Raw genomic sequence first — 11,121 nt, forward strand, 5'->3', positions numbered from 1 at the left:
TTTTAGAATTATAAGTGACTCACTTTTTATAATGGGTGAGAACACTTTTACATAAAGTAACTTTAAAACATAAGTTACATGTGTTTTTTGAAAAAGTAACTCAACAAAAAAATAAGACTTGAACCTAAGATCTCTATTCTCATAAAGTAACTTTGGACCAAGTGAGCTAGTTTAAAAGGTTAGTAATTTTTGGAAAATAGAAAGGGTTTTTTTTTAGTCACTGAAGCTTTGGGGTGCATGCTTACTTGAAAAATCCCTTTTTGCCTACAAAACAAAAAACCACACAACCCAGCACGGACATGTAAAAAAAACCAAACCTTTTGGCTTGAAGTTAGCTTTCACTGGAAATTAAATATTTCCTCCATGTTTCTGATTTTTCGAGATCGCACTAAGGCGTGGCGTAAAAGAGCATACGCATGAGGAAAATCCTTCCCTTTTGTTTCTGATTTGCCCATATCGCACAGATTCACAGGCCAAAGATCATACGCAGAAATGAAAGGTATAGCGCTAGTAATAAAAATAGAGAGATAAACAAACCGAAATAAACATAGAGATAAATAACTAAAACTACAAATAAAGATTATATACCTCCAGATCTTAAAAATGACGTAGCTAGGGCTACCAGAAACTTTTTCACATGAAAAGAAAGGGGTTCCTCACTGGAACATATGCTCCTAACACAATAGAATAGTCCTCTTGGCCTGAAAGCAGTCAGAGACAATGATCTAGGAAATGACAATCAGATGCAGTTGTACTGACTTCGGATTTCGATCACCAATGGATGCATAACTCAAATAGCTCTGATACCAAGTAGGAATTTACAGGGTAAGTTCCTCAGATAGAACACCAAAGGAAACCACTCACAAGCAGATCACAGATCAATACACTAGTATTCTTGATGTGGTTAAAACCCTCAAAGAGGGAAATAGTCCACGGCCTGAGCCAACGCGACCACTTTAGGCAATTTATTAATGTAAAAGAAAGAAAATTTACATAAGATTCTCTCATGAACAATCACCTTACAAATGACCCTCTATGCTCTTTAAATATAGATCACGTACCAATCATGTGTTAAGCCACAGATCAAGGGTCAGTAATAGCAAGGAGAGAATGAACTGTAAGATCACTTCATATCTAGAACATATCGTGACTGTCAGATTGTAAGTTACAAAAATACATAGTAAAGAAACACACTTTACCTAACTCTACACTAGACCAAGATATACTTAACGATTTCCTATGTGTTGGAATATCCTAACAATATGTATTTATAGTTAGGAAATATGGTGGGTGCATTTCAATGCAACAAACCATGGGCTAAACCCAAAGTTTGGAGCGATAAAAACCTATGGCGGAGACTACATTGTAATACCATGGAAAAGTTTAAAACCAAAACATTCCAATGATGGGGAGGAGGTGGCAGCCATATGGCGGTTAAATGGAAAGACAATGCAGAAAGGTGATACAATCAACACGACATCGTTAGAGATCCGGTCAGTTGTCACGAAGATTTGCCACTGAACAGTATGGGGTTAGGCGCAACAAGACCGCATGAGTATTGACCGTCAGGAGTTCATAATAGTTAGTCCAATTGTAATGCCACGAGGAAGCCAACGTTTCGACCGTCGGGCATACAATACATGGGGGTGACAACACATTTGGATTACCATTTAAATAAATTGGGTGTAGGAATTCACCATCTTAGTTACTTACAAAAAAAACATTAGGTCGAAGAGTTCGACATGTTGATTCTAGCGGTATCTTTAGATTCGCATTTGGTCTCTGGATGATGGAGAAATGATCCATCAAATTTGAGGTACCGAAGGGGCCTTGCTACCCATGTGGCGTTTACATAAATCGACACGTGGCAAAGGTCAAGTTCAAGAAGCCAAAAAGGATCAAGTTTCTCTCCAATGCACATTTCCAGGTGTGTGATGAGATTCTAGTTACTGGTTGATTAAAGGTTCATTTTATCTGACATGGGTGCATTAATCAGTATATGGTGTAATTCGAAATCTATGGTCTTTAAACCATATGAAATACCATGTAAATAAATGGGGGACATTTTATTTTCCTAAGGGTAAAAACTTTGTGAAGAGAAAATGCAAAAATCTATAGTCTAAAGTTAGAGTGAAATATATATATATATATATATATATATATATATATATATATATATATATATATATATTTCACTCTAATTTTTAATTCCAAAACGCAATATATTTCATAACCTAAGGTATAAAAACCATATGGTATGGGAATTGTAAAATGGCGGATGTAAACCTATGTTTAAATCTTAGGTGGACGCATATGTATTTATGGTTAGGAACTATGGTGGTTGCATTTCAATGTAAAAAACCATGGGCTAAACCCAGAGTTTGGAGCGTTCAAAACCGATAGCGAAGATTACATTGTAACACCATGGTGGATTTTAAAACCACAACATTGATGCGGAGGAGGTGTGTTATAGACATTTTTGTGCCTTGCATCACTGAGCATGAAATGTCAATAATCAAGGGATCCAAAGTCCCTAAACATGTTGTTCCTACCCCTAGAGGAATAAGGCCAGCAAACCACAGCACTTAACAAAAGTTCTCCACCTGAAAACACTCAAAAACAAGGCAATTCTGGATCATGTCAACTGCTCCACTGAGCATCTGCGCTGAATGTCAACTGCTCCAGTGTCTACCTGCGTTGAATGTCAACTGAAAAGAAGGCTACCTGCACTGAGCGAGTTTGGACAAGTGGCAGAGTCATTCCTCAAGGTGTCAATGCCCAGGAAGCTTCCAAAATGACACTTGGATCAGGGAATTCGAATGGTGATGAGTAAGAGGTTCCAAATCTCCAAGTGGAAGCAAGAACCTCCAAGTGGACTCAAGAACTGAAGTGGGAGAGGAAACTAGTCAGTCTCAGACCAGTCTCAAGCTGACTCATCCTCTCTCCAATAACCCTATATATAGATCTCTTCTACATGAGATCGGGGAGGCTGGAATTTGGTATTTGCAAAGAATTGCTGTTGGTTTGTGGCTAGAAATATTGGGTATGTTGTGCTTTGAAAGGAGCTGAAGAAGGAATTCCATTCTGCTGGGAAGGAGATGCTGGGTTGGAGCCCTATGGGTTGTATCTCTTCCTGAACCCTGTTACTTTCAATAAAGCTATCTTGATTCTTTCCTATATGCTGGTGTTTTTTGTATGATTGCATTAGTATATTTGATTTACTTCTAATCCTGAATCATTTATGAATATGTATATTTGCCTTTGTATTGTGTTCTTCTCTTGTTGCAAGTAGCTGTTCTCTTGTCACAGGTAGTTGTTCTCTTGTGATCTCGTGGGATTCAAGTAGTTGTTCTCTTAATCAAGCGAGGAGGCAAGTAGTTGTGGACACACAAAGAGAAGAGGATCTAGTTTGAGGGACAACTGAAAGATAACGGTAAGTCTGCCGATCTCCTCTCTTTCATATTTCATAAATGAAGAAATCATGATAGCTGTATTCGTTTGTTGCTAAGGCGCTGTCACACCTTAGGTGGATAGGATCGTCCTAAATAGGCATTTTTCCCCACAACAAATTGGTGACTCCGCTGGGGAAGAACTTGTTTATTCATTTCATTTGTGTTTCCGTCATTTGTTTACTTCATAGACTCGACAGCAACTCTTGAACTGCATCTTTCCCGGATGCAAAGTAAAAGTTGCTGCTTTGATCCAGTATGTTGGACTCGTCTATGATTTAAACTAGATCCACAAATGATTTGATTGATCCTTTTGATAGTCTTTAGTACCCTATCAAAGCATCCCTCTGTTTATACCTTGCTTATGTTTCTGATTTGGCCTGAAACAGTTGATTTTTGAGCATTTTGTGACCCAGAAACCAAGGGAAACGAGAGTTTCTCTCTTCAGCGCAGGCACTGTGAAGGCAGTCTGCATTTCAACGCAGGTCCCGAAGGGGCTACCTGCGCTGAATGTCAAACTGACAGTGTTGGACTTGTGTTGAACCAGTGTGGCCTTGTGCAGCTGGGGTTCTTTGTCCTTTGTTGCCCTGTTTTGATCTCTGTTTTTGCAGTCTTTAACCAAGTATAGGTGCTGGTCTGATAACCCTTTTCTTTTCCTTAATTCCGCCCCATTTTTGTACAAAAATATTGTGAATGTTTTTATGTGTTTGTGGCATCATTTACAGTCTTCCTTTGCATGAGTAAGGTAATCTTTCTGTAGCCTTTGATTCAGATCTGATTGAAAGCGATCTTAGAAGAGAGTTCATTGGCTGTTTGTTCAGATTGATTATAGTTTTACTTTTGCTTATTGGTTTGAATTTGTTCTTTTCAAAGTATCAAAACGAGTCTTTATTTCGAAAATCGCAAAGTGATTGTAATCTCTTCTACCCTTGTTGATTTCGAAGAAAGTGAACTTGTTTATTTTGATCATTGTAAAAGCAAATTCAAAGTTGTGCAAAAAGCTTTCTTTGTAGGCATTTATACTAAGAAAGTGAAAACAAACACCTGCATTGTGCATTTTTGCATTTGATAAGTTTGCATGTTGGATTTAGGGAAAGTGCATTAGAGTGTGCTGATTGCTCTTTGAGAAAAGATAGTCACTCTCTTTTCCCTTAGTAGCTAGGATTTTCAAAGTTGAAAGATAATAAAGCTTGCTTATCATCTTAGACTGCATTTAGGAATTTGTATCATACATCTCGTGGTGAACCTTGAAAGGCAAACTTTAAAAATATCAACCTAAAATAAACTGAATGAACCTAACAACGCTTTGTAACATAACGCACAACATAGAGGTCTAGGCTAGAGACGTTTTCCGGCGTCGTTAAACATAGTGACTGTCGATCTCAAAGAAGGTGGGTGATTCCTCCTGAGAGTCGGTGGCGCTAATACGGATTGTGCTCCTATGTACCGTCGCGTATATATTGGGAGACCCCTATAGGCATATATCTTTTATCCTTAGGAAGCCGTGTCGGTCGCCCTACTGATCGCAATGCAGTGAACACAGCATTCACGAAGATCGACCACCCGTACCGTAAAAAGTATTCTGTGGTTTTGCGAAAGGTTTGGCACACCCTCTGCCTAGATCTCCAAAGCAGTTCCTTTTGGCCTTTTTCAGACTCTATAACAGAAAAAGTCCATCCGAGCATTTGTCACTTCGAGCTCGTTAAAACATCGAAGGAGACTAGAGTCATCTTTAGCTTTTTCTCGACTCTTTAAAACTGAAAAAGCAAGTTGTGTCTAAAAGCGTCATTAACAATTTATTTTAAACGGAACAATCACCCTTTAATCCTGCGTTGATCTTTAGGTTGAAAAGATGGAGCACACCAACCAAGGAGTTCCCTTGGGTGGAAATCCTAGTCCCCTCTCCTCTTGGGGAGATGTTGGTGCGCCCCACATGGCCACATTGTCGCTTCCACAATTGAAAATTGGCCTACCAGTTTGGCTCTTTTCGACCAATGTCGTTCAGAATACCACCACTCCTGAACAGTCGAGTCAACAGTTAGATCATACAAGAGTTGCCTCCCAGCCTTCCACTTCATCTTCCTCCCCTCCTTCCTCTTCGCTTGACGGAATTGGTCGATCAAAAAATCGGGTTCCTAAGGAGAAGAAGAAGAAGAAGAAAGAAAAGAAGAAGAAGGAGCCTAAGGCGACTGGGGGCAAACAAATAATCCACACACCGCACTTGTAAGGCATAAATCGCCATGCATCATATGCAGGGGAGACCACTTCCATAGAGATTGTCCCTGTATCCCACGGATACTAAGAGACTGGTCCCCCCGTTTGCACAATTCGGAAGCATCGACCTCTGATAGCCATGTCGACTGCTCACCGTCAACTAGTGGGAGTGAAGCTCCAGGATAGAATGGGAAAGTTAAATTTCCCTGCAGACTGTGTGAAGGCGATCACGCCATCCACCGTTGTCCCTTCTTAGACGAGGCAAAAAGAGTTCTGGAAGATCGCCCGATTTTACGAGCGAATCTTCCTCCTGGATATCAAAGACTCCTGCCAAGTCCCTCACTAGTTGAGAATCCGGCTGAGCCACTTAGATGGTCAGTCGAAGCACCTGTCATTGAAGAAGAACCGTCTGGATCCATGCCTGACGAAAGTCAAAAGGTCGATACGGCAGTTGACCCGGTTTTGCCTTCAGAGGCTCCATCTTCAAATGACACCATCACAGAGGAGAATACAGACGACACCGTCCAGGTTCTCTTCATCAGCACTGACTCTAATGATCAAGGGGGCAATGCCACCATTCCTTTGTCGCAGGAAGGAAGTTCATCAGAGCGCTATCCGGCCGTATATTCGGTCCCACCACCAAGCAACCTGGTTGTGTCCTTTGATTGGAACCAACTAGGCAGACCCCGGTTGCCAACCAGTGTGCCATTCAGAATTATTTGTCAAATATACAGAATGGTAATGGCTGGCACTATCATTGATGAGGGGGCATCTGTGAGTATCCTTTCCTCTATTGCTTGGAGAGCGCTTGGTTCGCCGGCACTCTTACCTGAGATGAGAAATCTATCAGGTTTTGATAAAGGAACTAGTCGACCTTTAGGGATCCTCCCCAATGTGCCTATAACATTGAAAGGGAAGATCGTTCAAATGAACGTGATGGTCGTTCAAGGACCCTTGGATTATAACCTACTCCTTGGACGAGACTATATATATTGCATGGGAGCTGTAGTCTCCTCACTCTTTAGAGTAATGTGTTTTCCGCATGAAGGAAGAATGGTCAAGCTCATGGACCAACTTTCGTTTCCCGGATCACACATCGCAAATAGTCATGTGCCATCCCTAAATGGTCTATTCATGCAAGAAGTGTCTCAACCCACAGTCCGTCCTCCTGATGAGCGCGAGTAATCCGGGAGGATATGACTGGAACCCAGGGGGCATGCATCCTGGCCTGCTTCGGCAGGGAAACTTTGGGTATAGGATAGGTTTCCGCGGGAGAATATGACTAGTCCGTACCCCGTCCGTGGATGGAAGAGGGGTTGTTCTAGAATAAGCTTCTTTTGTCAAAGTTACGTGTTTGACACCAGTCACTCACCCTTGTCTATTTCGGTAGACATTGCCGAGGAAGCGTTTTGTTTGAAAGATTAACGAGACAATCTTTGGGTAACCTGAAAGAGGTTCCTCTCCCGGTGAAACGAAAGTTTCGATGGCAGAAAAGTAGAGGTAACCTTGAAACTCTGTTGTATACCTGGGGGCATGCAAACCTTTTGGAGTGCAAGCAAGGGGCGACTATTTATTTTTTAAATTTTTAGGTTCTCCCTTTAAACCTGTAGGTCTAACCCTTTAAACTCGTAGGATTAGCCGTTTCCGAACTTGCATAAAGAAAGGATGGGGAGCAAAGCTTAGTGAGATGAAGCTCCATAAAAAATAGAATCTTGATGAGACACTCTTATCAAAAGACTGGGTAATCGAGCAGTTTTAGCATAAAGTTCATGCTCATTAAAAAATAAACGCAAGATCTGAGCAGTTTTAACGTGGTCTTCATGCTCGTTAAAAAATAAATATAAGCAGTGAGCAATGTTTCCTCCAGAGTTTAAGCTCATTTTTAACTAAAAAATGAACCTATCCCAGTAAATAACCGCTGTGATCGTAAATTTATCAGCCATAAAAGCCTTGGTTGTGTTTGCACCTGCCACCTCCACTTTCATTTGGCCGATCGTTCACCTCCATATGATTGTTTACCCATTTTGAGGAACAGCTGCGAAGAGTGATTTCACCTAGCCATCCTTGTGACACTGCCGTGATTGGAAAATTCCAACCTGTACCTGGAATCAGTTGCTATCCCTGTTTATCACTCGTTCCTCAAAAGACGAGTCTTCTTTAAGCTCTTTTCAACTGACTCATAAAATATGAAAATATTGCCGAGTTTTGGCCTTCCAGCTCGTTAAAGGACCGGAAGAGCTATCCCTCCTCTAGATTTTAATCTTTTTGGACCTGAGGGATTATTGCACAAAAAGGTCAAGCGCTTGTTTTATTCGGCTCGTTAAAGTTATCGAAAACTCATCCCTTCTGTATTGTTTTATACTTTTTCGGACTTAAGGGATTAGATGAAGAAAAAGGAATTTTGGAGTTAACTTTATGTACCTTTTCAGACTCTCTAAAAATTAAAAGGACCGAGTTATCCTTGTCGTTAGACTCGTTAAAATTATTAAATAGCGACAAACTTGTCTTTAGACGAGAATGAGTTTCACTATCGCTAAGCTCGTTAAAACATAGCGATGGGCTTGCCCGAAGGGCAGGTTATAGAACAAGCATATGTTATCCTCCTCAAGCTTGACAAAAATAAAGAGGTACTGGTCAGCAATGACTGGGGAAAAATTGGGAAAAATCAATAAAACTTTGATGGTAGCAGGTCGCTCTTGAACATGACACTTTTCCTCCGTATCACATTCGGGTTGGGTTGTTTCATTCATCGGTCATATCACCATGGTCTTTCCATACCATCCATATTTGGGGTAATGCTACCGATCCATCGCATCAGTGTCACCATATGTTCAAGAGAAGTCGTTCAGAAAGAGTCAACCGGGTCCCATCCACTGCCATACATTATCCTTCATCCATTCATGACCGCCACCCTGAATCATATGTCACAGATTGTTTTCACCTCCATTAAAATCATTAGCTCCGTTCCGTGTCACTGATGTGGGATTCATTAAAGCCCTCCTCTGACGGATCGCTCCTTGTCGACATCAGCTCATTATCCAAGGAGTTGATCTAGGAACAACCCCTTCAGTACTTTGAAGCTTGCATGCCTCAATGGCAAGTTTCTCACTTCCAGCGACAGGTATACATCAATGACCTTCGACCAGAAGATTTTGCGTGGTGTTCAACGCCAAGTCCTTTATTCACACCACGTGAATTGTACTGCAGTACCTTGAGGGTCATTATCATTATCGGTGATTCCTCTCGCGCTTGTTAACGGTTTACATCATTGACCGGTAATCAAGCGATGTCTTTCCATGTTCGACTTCAGCGCAATTCTCACATGGATCGACTTGTACTTAGAGTGAAGATCGAACGAGTTTGAAGACCCCGGATCTAGTTTCATGCATCCGGGCTGCGATATATATTCAGGAAAAATAAAGACATTTGACATGTACATCATTGCAGCAGATGATCATCCTACTCAAAGGATGATAATTTCACTAAAATTATCAGTCTACCATCAGACGATCGTCTGTTCTATGTACAAAAATGAATTTATAAAGCTGAGCATGGGAATGCCCGCCTCAGCTAGATCATGAAAGCAGTATGAATCATAATGTATTGTATTGTATTTTATTACAGGTCTCCTCCCAGCAGATGGATGAACTTCGGACCCTCCTGGATAAAGCATTTCACCCGATAAACGACCTCATACTTTAGGGGGCAACTGTTATAGACATTTTTGTGCCTTGCATCACTGAGCATGAAATGTCAATAATCAAGGGATCCAAAGTCCCTAAACATGTTGTTCCTACCCCTAGAGGAACAAGGCCAGCAAACCACAGCACTTAACAAAAGTTCTCCACCTAAAAACACTCAAAAACAAGGCAATTCTGGATCATGTCAACTGCTCCACTGAGCATCTGCGCTGAATGTCAATTGCTCCACTGTCTACCTGTGTTGAATGTCAACTGCAAAGAAGGCTACCTGCGCTGAGCGAGTTTGGACAAGTGGCAGAGTCATTCCTCAAGGTTTCAATGCCCAGGAAGCTTCCAAAATGACACTTGGATCAGGGAATTCGACTGGTGATGAGTAAGAGGTTCCAAATATTCAAGTGGAAGCAAGAACCTCCAAGTGGACTCAAGAACTGAAGTGGGAGAGGACACTAGTCAGTCTCAGACCAGTCTCAAGCTGACTCATCCTCTCTCCAATAACCCTATATATAGATCTCTTCTACATGAGATCGGGGAGGCTGGAATTTGGTATTTGCAAAGAATTGTTGTTGGTTTGTGGCTAGAAATATTGGGTATGTTGTGCTTTGAAAGGAGCTGAAGAAGGAATTCCATTCTGCTGGGAAGGAGATGCTGGGTTGGAGCCCTATGGGTTGTATCTCTTCCTGAGCCCTGTTACTTTCAATAAAGCTATCTTGATTCTTTCCTATATGCTGGTGTTTTTTGTATGATTGCATTAGTATATTTGATTTACTTCTAATCCTGAATCATTTATGAATATGTATATTTGCCTTTGTATTGTGTTCTTCTCTTGTTTCAAGTAGCTGTTCTCTTGTCACAGGTAGCTGTTCTCTTGTGATCTCGTGGGATTCAAGTAGTTGTTCTCTTGATCAAGCGAGGAGGCAAGTAGCTGTGGACACACAAAGAGAAGAGGATCTAGTTCGAGGGACAACCGAAAGACAACGGTAAGTCTGCCGATCTCCTCTCTTTCATATTTCATAAAGGAAGAAATCATGATAGCTGTATTCGTTTGTTGCTAAGGCGCTGTCACACCTTAGGTGGATAGGATCGTCCTAAATAGGCATTTTTCCCCACAACAAGGTGGCAGCCATATGGTGGTTAAATGGAAAGACAATGAGGAAAGGTGATACAGTGAGCACGACACCGTCGGAGATCCAGTTAGCTGCCATGAATATTTTCCACCTAATAGTATGGGGTTGGGTGCCACAGGACTGCATGAGTATTGACTGTCGGGAGTTCATAACAGTTAGTCCAACTGTAATTCCACAGAGAAGCAAACGTTTCGACCACCGGGCATGCATTACGCGGGGGTCACAACACAATTGGATTACCACAGGTCAACAATTTTTACAACCGTCGGGGAGTAGGTTTAACGTGCCATCGTCAAATTTCAATGGACAACATGGATACACAGTCAGAATTCAGTTGTAGGTCTGTCGACAAGGGTCCAGTCAGCATAAGGTGGATGCCAACCAGTCGTCAGAGGAGGTATGCCACGGGGGTTGTGTTAACCTTTGGGAGTTATGGAAAACCACAAATGTGCCACGGATATACGCCAATGCATCACCACGGAACTGATGTGCTAAGTCACCGGAGCAGGTATGCCAACCAAGCATCATCTTTGTAGAGTTGACCGCTAAGCATTGGACCACAGTTAGCCAACAGTCAAAAGCCACCATGTCACACGACAATAAGTTACAGGTTTAATGCGAAACCTTTGGAGA

The sequence above is a fragment of the Pinus tabuliformis genome, chromosome 2_1 (assembly GCF_031772625.1).
Source record: "Pinus tabuliformis cultivar Carrire ecotype Pingquan chromosome 2_1, CPIR1, whole genome shotgun sequence".
Classification (NCBI taxonomy): domain Eukaryota; kingdom Viridiplantae; phylum Streptophyta; class Pinopsida; order Pinales; family Pinaceae; genus Pinus; species Pinus tabuliformis.